This window comes from Eupeodes corollae, chromosome 1 (genome assembly GCF_945859685.1).
Source record: "Eupeodes corollae chromosome 1, idEupCoro1.1, whole genome shotgun sequence".
Taxonomy (NCBI): domain Eukaryota; kingdom Metazoa; phylum Arthropoda; class Insecta; order Diptera; family Syrphidae; genus Eupeodes; species Eupeodes corollae.
The window spans coordinates 2,710,227-2,730,675 of NC_079147.1; the positions used below are offsets into that span (position 1 = coordinate 2,710,227).

Sequence of the window (20,449 nt, forward strand, 5' to 3'; positions counted from 1 at the left end):
AACGCTTTCAAATTATTAAAATTTACTTTGAAAATAATAAGTCTGTTCGCTAAGTTCAAAAAACACTTCGACCGAGAGTTTTGTTCAGTGATAGGTAGTCGTGCCTTAAATTCTTCTAGACATTGTTGGCCAAATATTTACATTATTAAGCAAAGTACAAATGTAAATTTGGTTTCAGTTTCGCTATTGTTACCAAAACGGGAGGTGCTAAAGAAAATAGAATCGCAATATTTGCCTACCATAAATGAGGAATGAGTTCTGGCGAAATTTTCTCGTTTAAAAAAAAAACTGGAAACCGCAATATTTTTCAAGAATTGGGTTCTTCTCCAATTTCCTATATTTTCAAGAAATCAATCATGACTAGCGCAAAAAGTAGTTGAACGCTTATAAAAGCAGTTTGAGAACGAATACCACTTAAACCACTTCGGGAGAGAAAGATTATGTCCGCAGAATTGGATATATCCACCAGATCCATTTCAATACCGATTAGAGAGCATCTACACATAAAGAACTATCGACGCTCTACAGATCATATTTTAATTTGTAATGATTGAATTGAAAGTCTCCCTTCAAAGTGTCACATAACGCAAGTTTTGGGAACGGTTGACAAGTTATGCTATATTGAATGGGTAGAGGGTTTGGTAAATTTTTTAACAATTTCCTTTTCAATGGAGATAGATGAATTCTTCTACAAGATTCTGGTGAGAAAAACAGGGCCGGCCCCAGGCAATCTTGCGCCCTATGCAAGATTAGTAGAAAGCGCTTTTTTATAGTTTTACACATAAACTGATACACAAGCATAAGCCTTTCCCACATTACCCAGGAGGTAGACTTTCAGTGCATTTTTTGTTATTGTTGTATCCCAAGTAACCCTAACCTATAAACTAAAACGCAGCGATGAAATGAGCAGAGGGAAAACGTGTAAACTTGGAAACTTACTTTTCTGGCCTTACATTTTGCAAATTAAGAAATGAGATCATCAAAAAATCAAAAAATTTGTCTAACTAACCATGATTATAATACACGCAAAAGTCATGGTAAAGTCACTAATAAGTGAACTGTAACTTTTTTGTAAGATAATATTTTCCCCCCTCGCTGCCTGCCCACCCCAAACATGAGCTTAGTTGATTATTCAAATCGAGAACGTTTTCACTGGTTCTTGAAGCCTTGTTCTGCAGAGTAAAATAATTATCTAAATAAACCGGTTTTCAGTCAAATCTTATCCACTAAGGTAAGTATAACTTATTTGTTTTTTTTTTTACTGTTACTTTTCGACAGATTTTTTACAGTTTTTACTAAGTTTAACATGCATCTCTTTAACGAGCTACTATTCAACCTTCAGTAGTGATTTTAAAACGAGTGTTGCTGGTTGTCGTGAAATTTTTTTTTAAGTGAAGCTAACAGTGTGGGCTCTACCAACAGATTTGCTGCTGTTCTAGAGTTTATTAAAAAAAAAAGGAATTGAGGATGCAAGAAATGAAGCCAATTTAAGAGGACATGTTTTTACATTTTGTTCAAACATAAAAAAAGGTGGCAAAAGTGCTTGATCGTTTTCTAGAATGGAACAGGGACTGGCTCAATCTGATGCACTCTTTTCCGGACAGCATTTCTCACATGAAATTTACCTGGATTTAAATGAACGAAGCTACCAAGTTTTAAGAAACGCTGTAAACACTCTACACAAAGATTGTTTTCCAAGCATCTACGCTCTACGCCGGATAAAACAAGGTATGTTGTCAAAATCAATTGTGAATGAAACATCTGCTGAGGTGGATTTTGAAGATGTTATGGCTAAAACCGTTGAAAGCATATCAAAATCTGTTATTATCAGAAAAGACACAACAGCCAGATTGGTCTGCAAGTGGGGCTTTGACGGAAGTGGTAGCCACAGTGTCTATAAAATTAGATTTGACAATGCAGACAATTCGGACGAATATTTATTCTTGGTCGCATTTGTTCCCTTAAAATTAATTAACATTGATTCGGGAGAATCTATTTGGATAAATGATCGACCCGGATCTATTTTGAATTGTAGGCCCCTTAAGTTTTTGTTTCGTAAAGAGTGTCCTGAGCTGGTGAAAGAAGAGGAGGCTAACATGCAAGCTAAAATAAACCAACTTGGTGAAACTACTGTGTGTGTAGCTGGGCATAGCTTCAGAGTTTCATTCGAATTTCACTTAACCATGGTTGATTGAAGTGTGTGTAATGTGCTGTCGGAAACCAACTCTTCTTCAAAATGCTACATCTGTGGTGCATTACCCAGCGAAATGAACACAGTCAAGTGTTACGAGAAAAGTCCTAAGGAAGACAACTATCGGTTTGGCTTATCCACTCTTCATCTTTGGATAAGAACATTTGAATGCATGTTACACATTGCATATAGATTAAATTTTAAAAAATGGCGAGTTCAAGTAGAAGAAAATAAAACTGTGTTCAAAGAGGAAAAAAAAGGAATCCAGTCAGAATTTAAGGCAAAAATGGGTTTAAATGTGGACCGTCCTAGGCAAGGTTTTGGTTCATCCAATGATGGCAATACTGCCAGAACTTTTTTTTCTGACCCTAAACAAAGTTCTGAAATAACCAAAATAAATCATAAAGATTTTCAATAATCTTACGTGTTATTTCATCGGGTGCTGAAATCAACCTTGAAAAATTCGATTAGTTACTCTGTGAAACTAAGAACCTTTACTTAGAATTGTATGGTTGGGATTGAAATTTGAAAGTTTTCAAATACCAATTGGACAAATGTCTGAGGAAGCACTAGAGGGCTTACACAAAACTTTTCGTCGCACTAGGCTCTGTCATGCAAGAAAGTCCTCGAGGTCGAACAACATACAAGATGTTATAAATTATTTGTTGTTAATATCTGATCCCCTCATTTCATTACAAAGAAAAATTGTGCGCAAACAAAAATATTTTGATGCAAATATAAAAAACTTTCTTATTTTTAGTGAAGAACATGATTGTTCTTGTGATGATTAAGAATATTTTATTTTAAGTTAAATTTTTAAATTTTTAATTCAAGTGTTGAAAAATCTTTTCTTTTATATTCCCTAAGCTTACAAACAAATTCGAAACCTATATTTTTACTTTGTGTAAATTTTATTTTTTGTTTTAATAAATGATAAACATAAAAAAAACTTAATCTGAGCTTTGATTTTTTTCCTTACTTTCTATTGACTCGACGCACTGTGTGCCGTGGCCGGGATTGTATTAGGGATTTGGAGAGCAATTACTAAGTTCGGAGCAAAATCTTGAAGGTTTGAACTAAAAATTAAATTTCACACATCTAAACTTGGGCTTTGTGGTGTAACAAGCGGGGATATTACGATTACCTCTTGAAACAATTCTTCTAAATCTAAATCTTCAAAACTACCTAATTTCAAAACTACCTTATGTTATAACATTCTGCAAATTAAGGCATGAACACGTACATTTTTATTTTTTAAACATTCGCTTATGTTACATTAAAATTGAAAATTGATTTTATATGTATGAAGCTGTTTAGAAGAAGAATTTTGAAAAAAAGTGTGCTTTAAATCTTTGTTTCTGTTTTCTGTTGTTGTTGTTTTTCTCTTGTACGAACAGAGTGTAATATTTGGAAATTAGGTAGGTAGGATTTTTGGTTCTGCGATATCTTGAGTTAAATTTTCATTGAATGCAACAATGAAAGTGATATTAGTTAGTGCACAAGAGATAACTTAGGACAGTTGTGATGAATGTTTTTTTTAGATTATTTTAAGAATGTTTGTGGTTAAAAAATGGAAAATAGTAGTAGTACATATTTGTTTGTGCAAGATCAGATTACATTTTCTTTCTCAGGGTAATGCGCCCCCAGAATTGTGCGCCCTGTGCATTTGCACATCTTGCACATATGCTTTGTCCGGCCCTTGAGACAAACACAGCCAAGACAACATAAAATTGCCTTAGGATAAAAATAGTAGGTTTTAAAGAAGCTTAAGATTGGCTCTTTTATTTTAATTTCTAAGTTTATATTTTGTGGTCAAAATTTGAGAGCGGGCCTTGAAGAGTTCATACAGGAATTCAGAGTTAATGAAAGCAGTGTCAAAAAAATTAACGGAAACAGAGCGTGTCACTATAGTTTGATGGTCATTTCATTAAAGCCTATGTCAGTCATTTTGAGTGAAACTAGTTTCTTAATTGAACTTATATTATGTGCAAATAAATGAAACAACAATAAATAGAAAATATTATATAATTCTTATCTTATGGTATTTTTTACTTGTAACATAACTAATGGCACGACTACCTACATCTCATCAACGTATGCGAGTTGGAGACAATCCTCAAACGCCATCAACGAATCCATATCACATCTATTAAAATTGACTGTTTTGTGCGGTTAATGAGGAAGGGGCTGCTGATACGGTATTGGGCAATAGTTCTCGAGCCATTGATTATGGGAGTCATTGGTTTTTCCGATAAACCAATAAATATTTGAGCATTTGATACAAATAGTCAAGCCAATATTGACGACGTACCGCAAGAAGTGTTGAAAAATTGGACCGATTGATTAGTGTATTTAACTTGTAGCTATGGAATTATCTACCTGATTATTATGATCCAACATTAATTTCAACAATATTTCTGCTTATACTTAAAATTGTATATTTTATCAGCAACAAAATTTCCCAATCAAGAAGCAACAAAATGCCCAAAGAAGCAATAAAGAAGGTACAAAGACAGTCTGGTCAAGAAGGCGGAAGAACTTCCCCGTAAAAATTGCTGAGCTCAATGAAATGCTTGCCACGGACATGTTCTGCAAACGCAACTTCAACGAGGTCCACTAAGATTTGAACATTCCAGTTCCTGAGCCGATTGCTGCCAATCATGTGGATGACGCCTTCGCCGATGATCCACCATCTACCAAGAGACCACGCAATGAATTCTGTGTGCCCGGAACTAAGGTGATAGCTCTGCCAACTGGCACTGTGGCCTGCAACGCCCCTCTATGCGAAATGATTAAAATTGTCAAACCCATTATCATAAGACTAGTTGAAGATTCTAATCTTCTGTAAATGTGGATTTCGTTCCTGATACCGAAAATCAAGGATGGCAACAGCTTCTGAGTGTCCATCCAAGAGGACACTCTATCCGAGATCCAGGCACTGATATCTGAGGCAGCCGCATTCTTCGACCAGAGTTCTAGATATTTCCTTGTTGTCTACAAAGTAGCCAAGTAGTACCTGTGTTTGTGGTTGGTAGTGTGCGTTAGGAGGAATAACTACTCCTCGCTGAATGAAATCGTCATCAAGAATCTGGAAAAGCTCAAGAAGCCCAGATCGTCCAATTCCAAGAGCTTATACTAAGACGTAGAAGCTGGCTGAATAGCCCAAAACATCAACCATCCAACCAACTACACCACTCCCATAACTCTCACAACAAAAGACTCCATCATTCTGGCGATTGGGACAATCACACCTCCAACGTGTGCCATCCCAAGTCGTTGTTGTGGGCAAAATCTGCAAAACGAAAGAAACTCCTCCTTCTTTCTACTTTATTTTATTTTTATTTGTATCCCAAAAGAAGTTAGCATTGAGACGTTGAATTTTAAATTTATCATTTTTTCCAACTCTTCCTCAATTGAATGCGTTTTTATTTTTTACTCATTAGAAGAGCAGTGGTAAAACAGTAATAAACAAATTAAAATTATAAAATGATATACTTAAAATTATAAAGTTCTCGATCCCTTTAAATAAATTATCCTCTCTTAAAATACCCCTAATATTCATTGAAGTCGTTAAACAAACTAACATTAGAACTTAAGACTAATATTACATTTATTTTTAGATTTATAGTTTAACAATGCTTTAAGCAATCTGCAAACAAAAGCTAAACTGAAGTGTTGAAAAAAAATTACTTTAAATGTTTTACTTTTAATATCATTGCTTAAGGAATATACCATAAAGTAATACTTGTTGTAAACTGAAATCAATTGGTTAAGGGGCTTTTTTTACCATAGTTCGATCTGCTTGATTTAGGACGTAAAGGAACTTGTCTTCTAATACTTGAACGGCTATAAATAAAGTTTAATTGTTCCAAAATTGATGGTGATATGACTGACCCATTTATAATTTTATAATAAGGCACAGCTGAATGTACTCTCTGTGTTGAGAAAGCGATGGAAGATTTATGAGCGTGAGCCGGTGGAAGATGGAGCCTATTGGACCATGGGAAGAAATGAAGGCAGAAGCGCATGAATCTTCTTTACATTGACTGAATAAAAGGGAGCACATATTATGCAGCCATATTCCAATATTGGTCTAACAAATGTTATATAAAGAAGTCTAGGAATATAAGGGTCGCGAAAATCATGTGAAAACCTTTCTATAAATCCGAGTGTCTTATTTGCTTTTTTAATAATATAGTCATAATGATTTGTAAAAGTTAATTTTGAGTCAAGAATAATACCTAGGTCAAAGAAAAAAGAGTAAATAAAATAAAAAAAATAAATTGGGTGGCGCAACAGTCCATTAAGAACCAGGGCCTAGTGACTTACAACTCTCAACCATTCCTGTGTGCGAGTAATGTTGTAAGGAATGGAGGGGACTTACAGTTTATATGCCGATTCCGAACGGATAATTTGAGAAAGCAATTTTTCATGACAAGAGTTACTCTAGGAGAATTTGTCAATTCCTCGCAAGAGGCAGTACCCGTGAAAAGACTTAAGATGGCATATGCAGGGATCGAACCCATGACCTCTGGCATGACAGTCCAATGCACTAACCATCATGCCACGGTAGAAAATAGAGAGTTTAGTCAAATAAGAAGAGTCTAATTGATAATTGAAAGTCAAAACATTTTGTTTGCGTGCAAAACACATTGATTTACATTTGTTTCTGTTTAGTAAAAGCTTATTTGTAAAACACCCTTCGCGAAAACTATTTAGATCATCTTGTAGTAGTAAACAGTCGTCAAGTGAGTCAATTCTTATGAAAATTTTAATGTCATCAGCGTAAATTATAATACATGAGTGTTCTATAATAGAACGAAGGTCACTAACGTACAAAATAAACATTAAAGGTCCTAAGTGGCTACCTTGTGGTACGCCAGAATTGATATAAAAATATGATGACCGCTCATTCCTAAAAACTACGCTGTATGATGTATTATATAAGTACGAAGAAACCCAACTAACAAATTTATCGTTAAAGCCTTGGGATTTAAGTTTGGAAGTTAATGTTTTATGGCACAATTTATCAAAAGCCTTAATGTGAAAGACACAGTCAACTTGTTTCCGTTTTTCAAACGAATGTAAACAAAAAGAACTGAAATGAAAGAGGTTATTAAATGTTGACTTATTTTGAACAAAACCATGTTGTTAATTGTTATAGACTTACAATGAAACGACATGACTATACAAATAATGGACTCAAATAACTAAGGGATGACGGACAGTTTTGTAATGGAACGATCATTTTTTTATTTCATTTTTACTACCCTTTTAATGTATTAACCAATGCAAGAAATTAAAACTATACCAACCTCAAACTATTTTTTACCACACCACTGCGTTGTCAAACCGGATAGCTCATCCACAAAACTCCGAGTAGTTTTTGACGGTTCGGCAAAGACTTCAACAAATCTCTCTCTAAATGACCTGCTTATGATTGGACCAACCGTACAGCCCGACTTATTTACAGTCTTAATCAATTTTCGCACATTCGCTTACGTATTCATGGCAGATATTCGTCAGATGCTTCGACAAATTCTCATTCACGAAGACGATCGAAAATATCAAATGATAGTTTGGCGCAATGAGCCGAACGAAATACTAAAATACTACCTTCTGAATACAGTGACATATGGCACATCATCTGCTCCTTTCTTAGCCACCAGATGTATCGTTCAATTAGCAGAGGAAGAAGATGCTCAATTTCCTAAAGCAGCCCATGCGGTTTTAAATGGAGTCTATGTAGACAATTTCATGACAGGAGCTACTGACCTCTCTGAAGCTAATCAACTTAAGAAAGATATCATCTCAATCTTAGCAAAGGACAGTTTGTACTCAGAAAATTCTGTGCTAATAACGACCGACTTTTAGATGACACTCCAGAAGAACATAGAGAGCCCTTTTGTGATCATAAATAATTCCGAGACAGTCAAAACTTTGGGATTGATCTGGCAACCACAGGAAGATCTTTTCAAATTCAATTATGTACCAGAATTTCACAATCAGAATTCCAAAAGGACAGTGCTCTCTGATCTAGGTAAGAATTTCGATCCTCTTGGCTTAATCGGTCCAATCGTCGTAAAAGGTAAGTTGTTCATGCAACAGCTCTGGAAATCTAAACTAGGATGGGACTCACCACTACCAGAGGAGCTTAGCCTTCAATGGGATCGCTACATTCAGCAGCTAAATGAAGTCAAATTCTTGTCCTGCCCTCGGCATCTTCTTGGTCAATCAGAATATGTTGACATCCAACTACATGCATTCTCGGACAGCAGCGAAGCCGCATACGGAACGTGTTGCTATTTACGTTCACTAAGTCGTTCAGGCGAAGTAAACTGCCAGCTCATATGCTCCAAATCACGCGTATGTCCAATAAAGTCGACAAGCCTACCTAGACTAGAGCTCCAAGCAGCAGTCATGATGGCCGAGTTAGTTGGCAGGCTAACAAAAATTCAACTCAAGATCAACGATATTTTCTATCATACCGATTCGCAGATTGTTTTAGCCTGGATTTCCCAACCATCATACACATGGGTTACATTCGTCGCCAATAGCCAGAATTCAAGAACTCTCACGAGCAGAGCAATGGAGACATGTTTCTGGAAAAATGAATCCGGCAGATCTGATCTCAAGAGGTTGTACAGCTGATACCTTACAATCATCATCTCTCTGGTTACAAGGACCAAGCTTCTTAATTTCAATGCATGAGAGCTGGCGAGAAACAGCAACAATCAGCTCTTTTGAAGAAATCCCGGAAAGAAAATCATCCAACAAGGCGCTCATCGCAGCATATCCGCAATACTACAGCATAATGCAAAACGTAAAATACAACGATTCACTCCCAAAACTTGAGAGAATATTCGCTTACGTATATCGTTTCTACAATAAAGCACGAAAAATTCAAACTACTGCGGTGCTTTCAACTCTTCCCACTGTGGAGGAAAGTAATCTCACCCACAACGGCTTAATCATAAAACTTTTATATGTACGAACTCTTCCAAATTTCAGGAAAAATTGATGATATGAGCGATTCATTAAAAAGAATATGAAGAGGATAGGATAAATAGGATGCGCATTTTTTCAAAATATAAGAAGGTACACCATCTGGACCAAGCCTATAACAAACGTCAAGTTCTGAAGCTTTGCGAACGATTTCATCTTCAGAGATCCAAAGACTAATTGAATTCAAATGAGGGACATTTTGTAAGAGGCCAATGACTCAGGCGTTTGACAGGAGTTCGCTACTTCGAAAGCAACTTTGAAAAAATTTGCAAACATATTTGAAATTTGTTCAGAGTCTAAGTTCGTTCTTAAAAGACATGCAGTTTGGATAACAGTGAGTATTTCTCTTGCTATTAACATAGCTCCAAAAGATTATATACTTAAGTTCATGAAAGGAAATAACTTTTAGGGCGTATTATAAGGTTAGTACTATCACAATATCAAGGTCGCAGTGCATCAAAAGCGCAGTATAAATACTTTGTATGAAAAATGTAAAGCTTAAATTAAAAAGTTTAATCAAGTACTTTCGCTTTCCTTTTAAATGCAGCAAATTAAAAAAAAGAAAACATTGTACACTCAATTTAAAAGTTTCTATAAATAAACATGCTCTACTACGTACTTAAGTGATTTAATGTGATATATCTCCTCTCCACAGCTGATTAAAATTTAGCATATTATTCAGATTGAACTATAAACTTATCCGAAATACATAGGTACTCATCGAAATTCAAACCGGGCTATGATTCAATCGAACCAGACACAAAACTTAAATCGCACTTGTTTTTGTTTTGTAATTATTTTTCACCCATGCACGTTTATATCGGATATCAAAATCCCCTCTTCCTTATTTGTTTGTAATTATTCAATTCTCTTCGTAATTATTGTAGCTTGTAGCGTTTTCGTTTCTGAGAACTTTCAATTTAAATATTGCGTAAATAGATTTGTGCTATACCATTTCTAGGCAAATTTTATTTTTTTAAATAGGAGGAGCATTTCAAATTAAATGGAATAAACTATTTAACAGTTTTTTTCTTTAAAACATTGTTTAAGACGCTTAAATTAAGTTTTATATAAAGTTGCTTATTATTTCAAAATAAATTATTTTAATCATGATTATCTGAAATCAATTACAAAACGAAAGTGACGATACTTTTTGAAGCAATTTGTATTTGGAAAACTCAAGTGTTTGATATGGATTCCAACAGATTGTATTGGTAGAATAAATAGATGATGATAATATCTTCATTAAAAGTACTATAGTTGTTAATAGTTTCTTTAAATTACAATTGTTAAAGGTTTTTGCCTTATCACGCTATTTTAAGTTTTTATTTTTATTGCGGTGAGTATGACAAGTTTGTCTACTCGTTGTATTAATAGCTACACAATATGTATAAACGTGTGTGCAATTTCAATAGGTGATGCATATGTACATAATTATTTCTATTTATCACGAACATGATAAATATAAATTTATTCAACAAAATATAGCAATGTCATTCAAAGGAAAGTAAGTGCATTCCGTAAGATTTTGCATTCAGTTTCCAAGAAATTGATAACAATAATAATAATATATGAGTCTTTTGTTGGATGATTTATATGATTTTCTTTTTAAGTTAGGGAAATCACCTCTCTTACTAAGAATTATATTTATTTAAACAAATGAAAATTAAGGGCACCTATTAAATTATTTCTCTTGAACTACATAATTTAAGAAGTATCTATATCTATATCTTAGCAAATTTACGGTTAACGTTTTAATGCCCAAATCAATTTAATCGTAATATCGCACTTCCCGGGACTGAAATTCGGAAGTATTTTCAAGGATAGAGGTTCTTTTTTTAACCGCACATCGAGAATATTGAATGCTTTAACCAACTCTGTCTTGCACTCCAATTTTAATAATCAAAATTTTAAGACCATTGTCTGTCGGTTTCTCCTCTTAAATTCTTTCTTATTTTTTTTAAGTTTGCTCTTTGTTTAAACTTTAAACATGTTAAGGGCATTAATAACCCCTTGAGTGCCTGTAAATTATGAAAAAATAAAAAATATACTTGCAGCACTCTCCCTAGAAGTCCTCGACCCAACTGAAATGTTTATGAACGTCCATTCACATTCAAACTTAATAACTCGGCGAGTCAATTTGATAGATGTGATTGGGTTTCGGGATATATGAATTTTCAAATTTTTTTAAATCCAAATGATTCTGATTTTCACAGAAATATACAGACATGCGATGTTCAAATGGTAGACATGTGCATTCAAGAGGACACAAGCATCCACAGGTTTTTCTTAAAACAAACCTCTGTCTATCAACTCCTACTCTCAACTCCCCGTGGTGAACATCGGGTGCCTAGTATCTCAACTGGAGATTGGGTTCCAATTCCAACCCCAGTGGAAAGTTGTTGGGGGCAGCAAACGAGAGAGTTGGGGAGAGGTGTTTCCACTAAGACACCTTTTCTTATCCAGACGGCAGCGGAGGAATTCCCGAGATGGAATCAACATGGGATGGCGTCTACAGTTCCAGTAAGGTTGAACTACTTAGTGAACACCTTATAGGGCTTCTTCGACTTTTTCGGAGCCCAGGCTTGTAAGGAGCTGTTTTATCCGGCTCCCCATCCTTGGAGTTATACTTAGGATCTGGCTCTCCAGGTTGGGGGTTGTGCGTCGGGGTGACTTCCTGGCCACGTAAAACTTTCATAGTAGCGAAGCACCAACAAGTCTCGGATACGGACGGATTTACTATTGACAACCAACGCAAACGAATAAAGGACAACGAACTTCGGATATGCACGTGGAAGGTTAGGTTCCTTAACTGACCACGTGCGGCCGAAGAATTAGCGGAGGCTCTAGAACGATATAAAGCAGATATCACCGCCATCCAGGAAATATGATGGGATGGGCCGGGCAAAAAGAGGATGAAAAACTCCGATATTTACTATGGTGACTGCTACCACGAAAACCAACAGCGCTTATTTGGATGCGGCTCCGTCATTGGAGCCAGACTTAGGCATAAAGTCTTGAGATATAGGTGCATCAATGAGCGCCTCATGACCATACGCATCAAAGCTAAATTCGGCAACATTAGCCTGATATGCGCGCACGCCCCCACAGAAGAGAAAGACGATAACACCAAAGATATGTTCTTCGAGCTCCTAGACAAAACATATGAGCAGTGCCCTAGCTACGATATTAAAATAGTCATGGGCCAAGCTAGGAAGGGAAGACATCTTAGGTGGAATAATCGGGAAGAACAGCCTGCACGACCACACTTCCGACAATGGATTCAGGCTCATAGATTTTGCTGCGGGGCGAAACGTCATGGTAGCCAGTGCTCAACATCCACAAAGGAACTTGGACCTCTCCAGATCAATCTACCGTCAACCAGATTGACCATATTGCGATCGACGCCACACACGCTTCCAGCATTATGGATGTACGAACATTCCGAGGAGCTAACATCGACTCGGACCACTACCTCGTTGTAGCCAAGGTAGCACTTCGGATTTCCAGACCCAAGGCAAAACAGGGAGGTGCTGGGAGAAGGTACAACGTCGAACGGCTACAATCGCCAGAGATCGCCAAATCCTTTTCCGACCGAGTTACAAGTAACCTCTCTCGAAGTTCTCTGCCGCCAACACAATGTATCAAAAACCAGTGGCAACAAGATAGATGTTTTTTATTACTTAAAATTGTTAAATACAATAGTTTCGGTTACAATTGAATAAAATTTAAATTTGGTAATAAAAGTGTTTTGGCGGTGGCAACATTGCCAAGATGCAATCAGAGAAGCCGCCTATGATGTGCTGGGTTTCAAACAGCCACCAACATGGAACCCCTGGTTAGATGAGGAATGTCGGCAGGCAAATGCAGCCAAACAACAGGCACGCAAAGCGGCGCTGCATAAAAGGACGAGAGCTGCTCGTGAGCTCTATGAGCAGAAGAGGCGAGAGGAACGCCGACTTCTCAGAAGGAAATAGAGAGGGCATGAGAAGCGTGCGGTCGAAGATGTTGAGAGGTATAAAAGCAGGAATGAGGTTCGAAAGTTTTATGAACAGGTGAAACGAAATTCACAGGTACATAAACCTAGAACCGAAGGCTGCAAAGACGAAAGTGGAAACATCATAGTGGAACCGCAGTCAATGCTGAGGATATGGAAGGACCAATTCTGCAGACTGTATAACGGCGAACAACGTACTGAATTCCGCTGTCAGAAAGGATGATCCATTCAACATAGACGACGAAAGCCAACAATCCCGTCCTCCCGTCTTAGACGAAGTAAAGATTGCCATATTTAAGCTGAAGTCTTATAAGGTCGCTGGAGCGGATGGCTTGAATGCCGAGCTCTTTTAAGCAGCTGGAGATAAGTTGGTTAGGAGCATGCACCAACTTATCTGTAAAATATGGGCGGAAGAAAGCATACCCGATGAATGGAACCTTAGTATTGTTTGCCCGATCCTTAAAAAAGGAGACCCTTTAAACTGCACCAGCTATAGAGGAATCAGTCTACTTAACATCGCCTATAAAATCTTCCCTGCCGTAATATGTGAACGTCTAAAGCCCATCGTCAATAACCTGATAGGTCGTTATCAATGTGGTTTTAGACCAGAAAATCCACAGTTGATCAAATATTCACATTACGGCAGATCCTGGAAAAAACCCAAGAACACCAAATCGACACCCACCATCTTTTCATCGATTTCAAGGACCCATATGACAGCATCTACAAGGACGAGCTGTATAGAGCCATGGCCAGTTTTGGCATCCCTGCCAAACTCGTCCGTTGGTGCAGGATGACCATGGAGAATACACTTATAAGTCAACACTAGAGGCACTATCTTTCAAAAGTCTGTCCAATTACTAGCTTATGCTGATGACATTGACATAATCGGAAGAACTCAGCGTGATGTCAATGGGGCTTTTGTAAGTACATATTGAGGCAGAGGCGGCAAAAATGGGTTTAACGGTTAATGAGGGCAAAACAAAGTACATGCTGTCGTCTAGAAAGGACACACAACACCGACGTTTTGGTCAAAACGTCACAATCGACTGACGTAACTTTGAGGTAGTCAAGGACTTCGTCTACCTGGGCTCAGCTGTAAACGCCGAAAACAACACCAGCGCTGAGATCAAACGCAGAATAACTCTTGCTAACCGCTGTTTCTTTGGACTAAGAAAGCAATTGAGTGGTAAAGTCCTCTCTCGAGGGACCAAAGTGTTGCTATATAAGACCCTTATTATCCCCGTCCTGCTATACGGTGCAGAAGCATGGACCATGACAAAAGCGGATGAAAGCACCTTGGGTAGCTTCGAGAGAAAAGTTCTTCGTGTGATCTACGGTCCCGTATGCATCGAAGGGGAGTGGAGGAGAAGATGGAACGACGAACTGTACGGGCTGTACAGCGACGTAGACTTAGCCAGAAGAGTAAAAGTCCAACGACTAAGATGGCTGGGTCACGTAGAGCGCATGGAAACCAATGCTCCGGCCGGAAAGTCTTCGAATCCGCACCCACAGAACAGCGCAGTAGAGGAAGACCGCGGATCAGGTGGCGAGCACAAGTGGAAGGTGACCTCACCCAACTTGGAGCGCGAAACTGGAGACATCTAGCTAGGGACCGAGCTAGATGGAGAAGTTTGTTGGGTGAGGCCCTAGTTCACACAGGACTGTAGCGCCACCTTAAGTAAGTTAGTAGTAAGTATACAGACATGCACATTAAAATAGACAAAGAGACAATTGCTAAGAGTAAACCCAAATTAAAACAACAACATGCATTAGAAGTAGTTTTAACCGTTATTACGCATGGGTTTTATTTTTTGTTGCTTGTTTATTTTTGGAGATGAAGCGTTCCTTAGGCAAGACTGTGTTTTTGGTGGACATTCAAATAGAAACGCATTGAAACACAGAGCTTAATATTTAACTAGTATCAAAAATATTAGTTTTTAATATTTGTTTTTATTTTTATAAAACAATAACTTGATTTAAGGAAGTAAATTTCAATTAATTTAATAATATTACAATTATTCAAAGGAAAATAAGGGTCGCGGTAAGCATTGTTTTTTAGAAGAGAGAGATGTCATTTTAGTTCTACGAAGTCAGGGAAAATCTTTGAGGGAAATAGAGAGAATAATGGCTGAATCACAAACGCGCTTCAGCTTCAGCTTCGTCTGCGTTACGGTAGGCCTGCTTTGAGGTTGTTTTGAATGACATTTCTATTATTTCATCCCTCCAAAGAGCAAATATTTTGTTTGTTGACATTTTTTTACAGCTGTTGAGCTGTCAGCCAAAGCAAATATTCAGATAATTGAACTAGAGCTTCCGTTTGGATTCACATTACGTTCTTTTCCTTACGATTGTCAAACAGAACGTGAGGTCGAAGCTACATTGTGATAGCATGCATTGAATTCCAATGGCTGAACTCATAAACGTCAGACAAAGCCGAAGCTGAAGCGTGTATGTGTTTCAGCCATAATGAGCAGATCTCTCAAGTTGATTGCAAAAGCAATTTGACCACTGAAGCTACAATCTGAGGAGAAAACCAAACAAAGCAACCCCAAGACAAGACAGAAAGATAATTTGCGCCTCAAAAAAAGATCCTTTCAAGGTAAATAAAAAACAAACTACAGCTTCCAATAACTTCCAGAACTGTTCGTAGAAGAATTGTAGAAGCTAACTTGCTCAAAAGGATCGCAAGAATGGTACAAAATATAACAACGCGGTTTAAATTCGCCCACGATCATTTTGATTGGAGTGGGCAACAAGGAGGCACAATGTTTTGTGGATGGACGAAACAAAGATAAATTTGTTCGGAAGTGATGGCAGACAAACCGTTAGAAGGCTTAATTAAAAAGAACTGAATCCCAAATACATCCAGGCAGTATCATACTTTGGGGTTAATTTTCTTGGTATGGCGTTGGACTAATACATTTTGTTGAGGGTAAAATTGATCAAAATATGAAGTTGAATATCATGAAGGATACGATGCTGCCTTATGCGGGCGAGAACCTGCCTCTTAAATGTGTTCTTCAGCAGGACAACGACCCTAAGCATACATCCAAATGTCCTCAAAAGTATTTTAAGGACCAAAAAATCAGCGTATTTGAGTGGCCATCCTGATTGTCTGACTTAAATTCCATAGAACATTTTGGGGGATATTTAAAATGTGCGGTTTGAAAACATTTAACAAAAAATTAAACCGAACTGTGGAGGATGGTTCAACAGAAGTGTTACAATATTTCAATTGACAGATGCCGCCGATTATTTGACGCAATGTCCAACAGATGTCACATTGTAATTAAAGCTAAGGGTCAGGCTACCAGATATTAAAATAATTTGTAAATCCAGAATAGCTTTGCATTTAATTTCATTTTTTTAAATCTTTGTATCTACTTTAATGTCCACGAAATTTGCTCCTTTTTATACAATTACGAATTAAAATATTTTATGTCAATATTTTACTACAAATAATGGGTAGTTTTAGTTTGAAAGAAAAAAAATAAGAAAATGAAAACAAAACTTGAAAAAAAATCTTTTTAAGTCAATAAAAAATTAATTTTTAGAACTCTGTTTGGTGTTTCTATTTTAATGTCCATATCTGTATAAACTCGACCGAACCATTTGGAAAATTAGAAATCATACCGAGCCACATTGGCCTTGGGGTCACAAATTTTATGAATTTATGTTTAATTATTGATTTGTAGCATTAACAAATTCTACAAAAATCCACACCACATTTTTTGAGAAGTAAAAATCCGAGCAATTTTAAAATCTATGATGTGATTTATTTATAATAAAATTAATTATAAAAAGAAATGGCAAGTAAGACTTAATTACTTTATATAAGAGGAGATAAATATAACTTTGCTCACCAAATCATAAAAGAAGCTCTGCGATTAAGATAAGATATTATCTTTCATATTATTTGTACATGCTCTCGTTGGATTTATAGAACACCTTTCATGTTATCAAGTTACGTGCTCTACATACATTTTATTATTATTATCAGTCCATCAGCCACAATACCTCATAAAGCTGATAAGAGACAAAACGTATTTCATGTTTTTTGAAATTTGGAGTAACTAATAACCTATCTATAGTGGGCTTGTAACACTACAATCCAAACCACATATTTATTAAATAAAGGGTGATTTTTTAAAAGCTATAGGAAACATAAAAACATATAATTCAGAATAATGCATGAAATCTTCATTTGAATCGGTAGTACGGTCCATATAATTTAATATTTGAAGATTATTTCATGCAAATTTTGACCTTGACTGCGCCTCAAATATTAAATCCGCTTAGTCTAATGTTGGCATTTTCTTTCCAACATTTTGGCCGGTATTTTACGAATAAATGCTTTAATTTTGTCTTTCAATTGAAGCGGGCTTTTCTGTATAGACATGACAAGGCGTTAAATCGCACGATCTAGGCGGCCAATTGACCGGTCCCGAACGTGATATAAAATGTTCACCGAACTCGCCTTTTAATAAGTGCATTATTGCGAGTGCTGTGTGACATGTGACACCGTCGTGTTGAAACCACATGTCATGCAAGTCAAGCTCTTCTATTTTGGGTAAAAAAATGTTGGATATTATCTCAGTAGCGCTCAGCATTCACAGTTTGCATCACGATTTGCATCGTCTTTGAAGAAGTACGGTCCAATGATGTCACCAGCCCATAAACCGGACCAAACTGTGACTTTTTATGGATGCATTGGTAGCTCTTGCTTCTAGCTGATATTCACTCCAAAATCGTTCGGCTTTAATTCTTGCCCCAGCTGTATTTTGAAAAGCATCACACCTAAATCAAAAACAATTGCTGCAAACGGCGACGAATCGATAATTGATGGTCATCATCATGGTCGATACAGCTGCGATATTTTCTTCAGTTCGCACTCTACGTAAGCGTGTTGGTGGTTTAATTTCCAAAAATGTAAAATTGGTAGCCCACTTCAGTGGGTCAATTAAACTGACCATAAAATGGAATAAGCGCGCGATGAACTTTCTTAACAGAGCGCGCATTTTGATAATAAAATTCAATAATTTGAGAGCGTTTTTCGTTTGTAAGACGATTCATGGATAAATTATAGAACAAACTGAAGATGTTTGAAAGTAAAACCAAACACGAAACGTGCGTGAGCTGTTTAAGCCAGTTTTGCCAAAAAGATAATAGCTAAAAAATCACCCTTTATATTAAATAGTCAATTCATTCTAATCAATAGCCAATGCTTATTGGGTTCGTTTAGTCGAAAGTAGACATAATTACAAGGTGAGTAGCTTAATTCACCAGAAATAATTTTGCCTTAATCATAAATTAACAAATTGAAGACACAAACCTTCCATAAAACTAGATCATGAGCTTAAAAAAAGATCCTTTCAATCGTGAACATAAGTTAACGTAGTTCAGATGACTGCTGTTCTTTTTGATGAATATAATTTGGAGTTGAACGCATTTTTTAACATAACATTGGACAAAATATAAAAGATATAAAAGGTTCACTTCACATTGGGTAATTAATTAAGTAACACCGATTTCATGATCCTTATCTAGTGTTTATATTTCTTAAACAATATAATTTTTCCATCGTACTTTTGTTGCAGACAATAAATTCATAAAATAAATAAACATAAATGAAGATTTTTTTTAATACTGTGGAAAAATTGTTTAAACAAATACCGTAGGCGGCACTAAATATCTTTAGTGGCACAATAACTCGTAGAAAACCAAGGGTTATGACTTACGATCTCTCCACATCTGTGTGAGAGCGGAGGTGACCAACAGCTTAAATGTCGAATCCGAACGACTAATTTGAGAAAGTATTTTTCATGAAAATAATTATTCTTCGACTATTTGTCAATTCATAACCAATTTAAAAATCACTGCCATGTGCTGTTTTTTAAACTTTTACTGCAGACACTTTATAACTTATTTTATAGAATCCTTGACCCACGTCATATAAAAAATGGTTATAGAGGAAACTTTGACGTAAATGAAATAAAATTCGTACTTAAAAGAGCAAAAGATGGAAAAGCAACAGGCAAAGACGGAATTCCATATGAACACTTCAACTTTCTTTGATAAGCTAAAGCAGCTTTTTAAAAACACATTTTTTCAACCGTCTTTATTCTCTCTTCGTTAAAAAAAATCAATTATTTTCCTTATTCATAAGAAAGGTGATCCAAACAACGTCGAAAATTATCGGGTAATATCATTTATGAACGTTATGGCTAAAATATTTTGCGGTGTTTTAGTAAACAGAATAGAAAAGTGGGTTGATAATAACAGCATTTTAACTGACTTCCAAGCGGAGTTTTAACGACAATTGTCAAAGCATTCCAATCCAGAACTAAGAAGATTTACGCTATTTTTGTTTATTTTAAGGCAGCCTCCGACCTTGTGAACAGAAATGCACTTTTTTTAATTCTCTTAAAACTTTAAAATGTATTAAGGAATATGTATACTGGAACAGAAGCAGCGGTTTGGGATGGATATACGTTCTTACAATGGTTTAATAATAATGCTGGTGCCTTCTGAGTGCTTTGCTGTTTGCGTTGTTCAATAACGATATTGGCAAATATCTTCCTCAATCAATGTTCTACTGTTTTCAGATGATCTAGTGATCCTTTCAGAGTCACCAGCAAATTTGCAGATTTTGATAAATCAGTTGTCAACATACCGCAACGCAGGGGACTTGAAATAAATATTGAAAAATCCAAAATCATGGTATTCACAAGATCTTCTCACCGTTTGATAAGAGAAGGTTGGTTCTTCAATGGCCATCTTCAAATCAATGAAGGTTACAATTATTTAGGCGTAAAGTTGAACAAAACGATGGATTTCAAAAATCATCTAATTGTAAAAACGCAAAGCTAGCTGAATATAACATGGAGGAATATTTTCTCAAAACCAAAATGTATTGCTGTCAGCTAAATACAAAAGCACAAGCTGGGGAACAGAAAAATTTGAAGCAGTAGAAAAGCTCCAAAAAAAATTCATAAACAAACTTTTTAATCTGCCAAATGGAACAGCTAACTACGCAATTTATTTAGAAAGGGGGTTGCAAAACTGTTTACCAACACCTCTAAGATGCAGGCCGTCTACATCTATAAAGTTGCTTTACATTCATAAGGACTGGTGGGTTGCAAAATGGCAAAATATTGGCGATAGCTATGGAGAAGTTATCCAATTTGATTTGAATAACTTGGCTCAATTAAACGAACAGCTTTACAAGGTAGTAGCACAAGCTGATCAGTCTG

At 36.3% G+C, this 20,449-nt stretch overlaps 1 protein-coding gene and 1 pseudogene across 2 annotated transcripts in view; one reads left to right on the plus strand and one right to left on the minus strand.

Moving 5' to 3' along the window:
- The window catches only part of LOC129954252 (mitoferrin), a 37,293-nt gene that overhangs the window by 7,624 nt on the left and 9,220 nt on the right, over positions 1–20,449 (minus strand). Inside the window, exon 1 of one of the 2 annotated variants that reach the window (XM_056068035.1) lies at positions 9,816–9,962. The exons of the other annotated variant lie outside the window; for it this stretch is intronic. The gene's annotated coding sequence lies outside the window, so the exon portion shown is untranslated. Of the gene's footprint in view, positions 1–9,815; positions 9,963–20,449 lie in introns of those variants that run through there. 2 annotated transcript variants of the gene reach the window in all.
- LOC129940944 (proteasome activator complex subunit 3-like) lies at positions 1,560–5,330 on the plus strand (annotated as a pseudogene).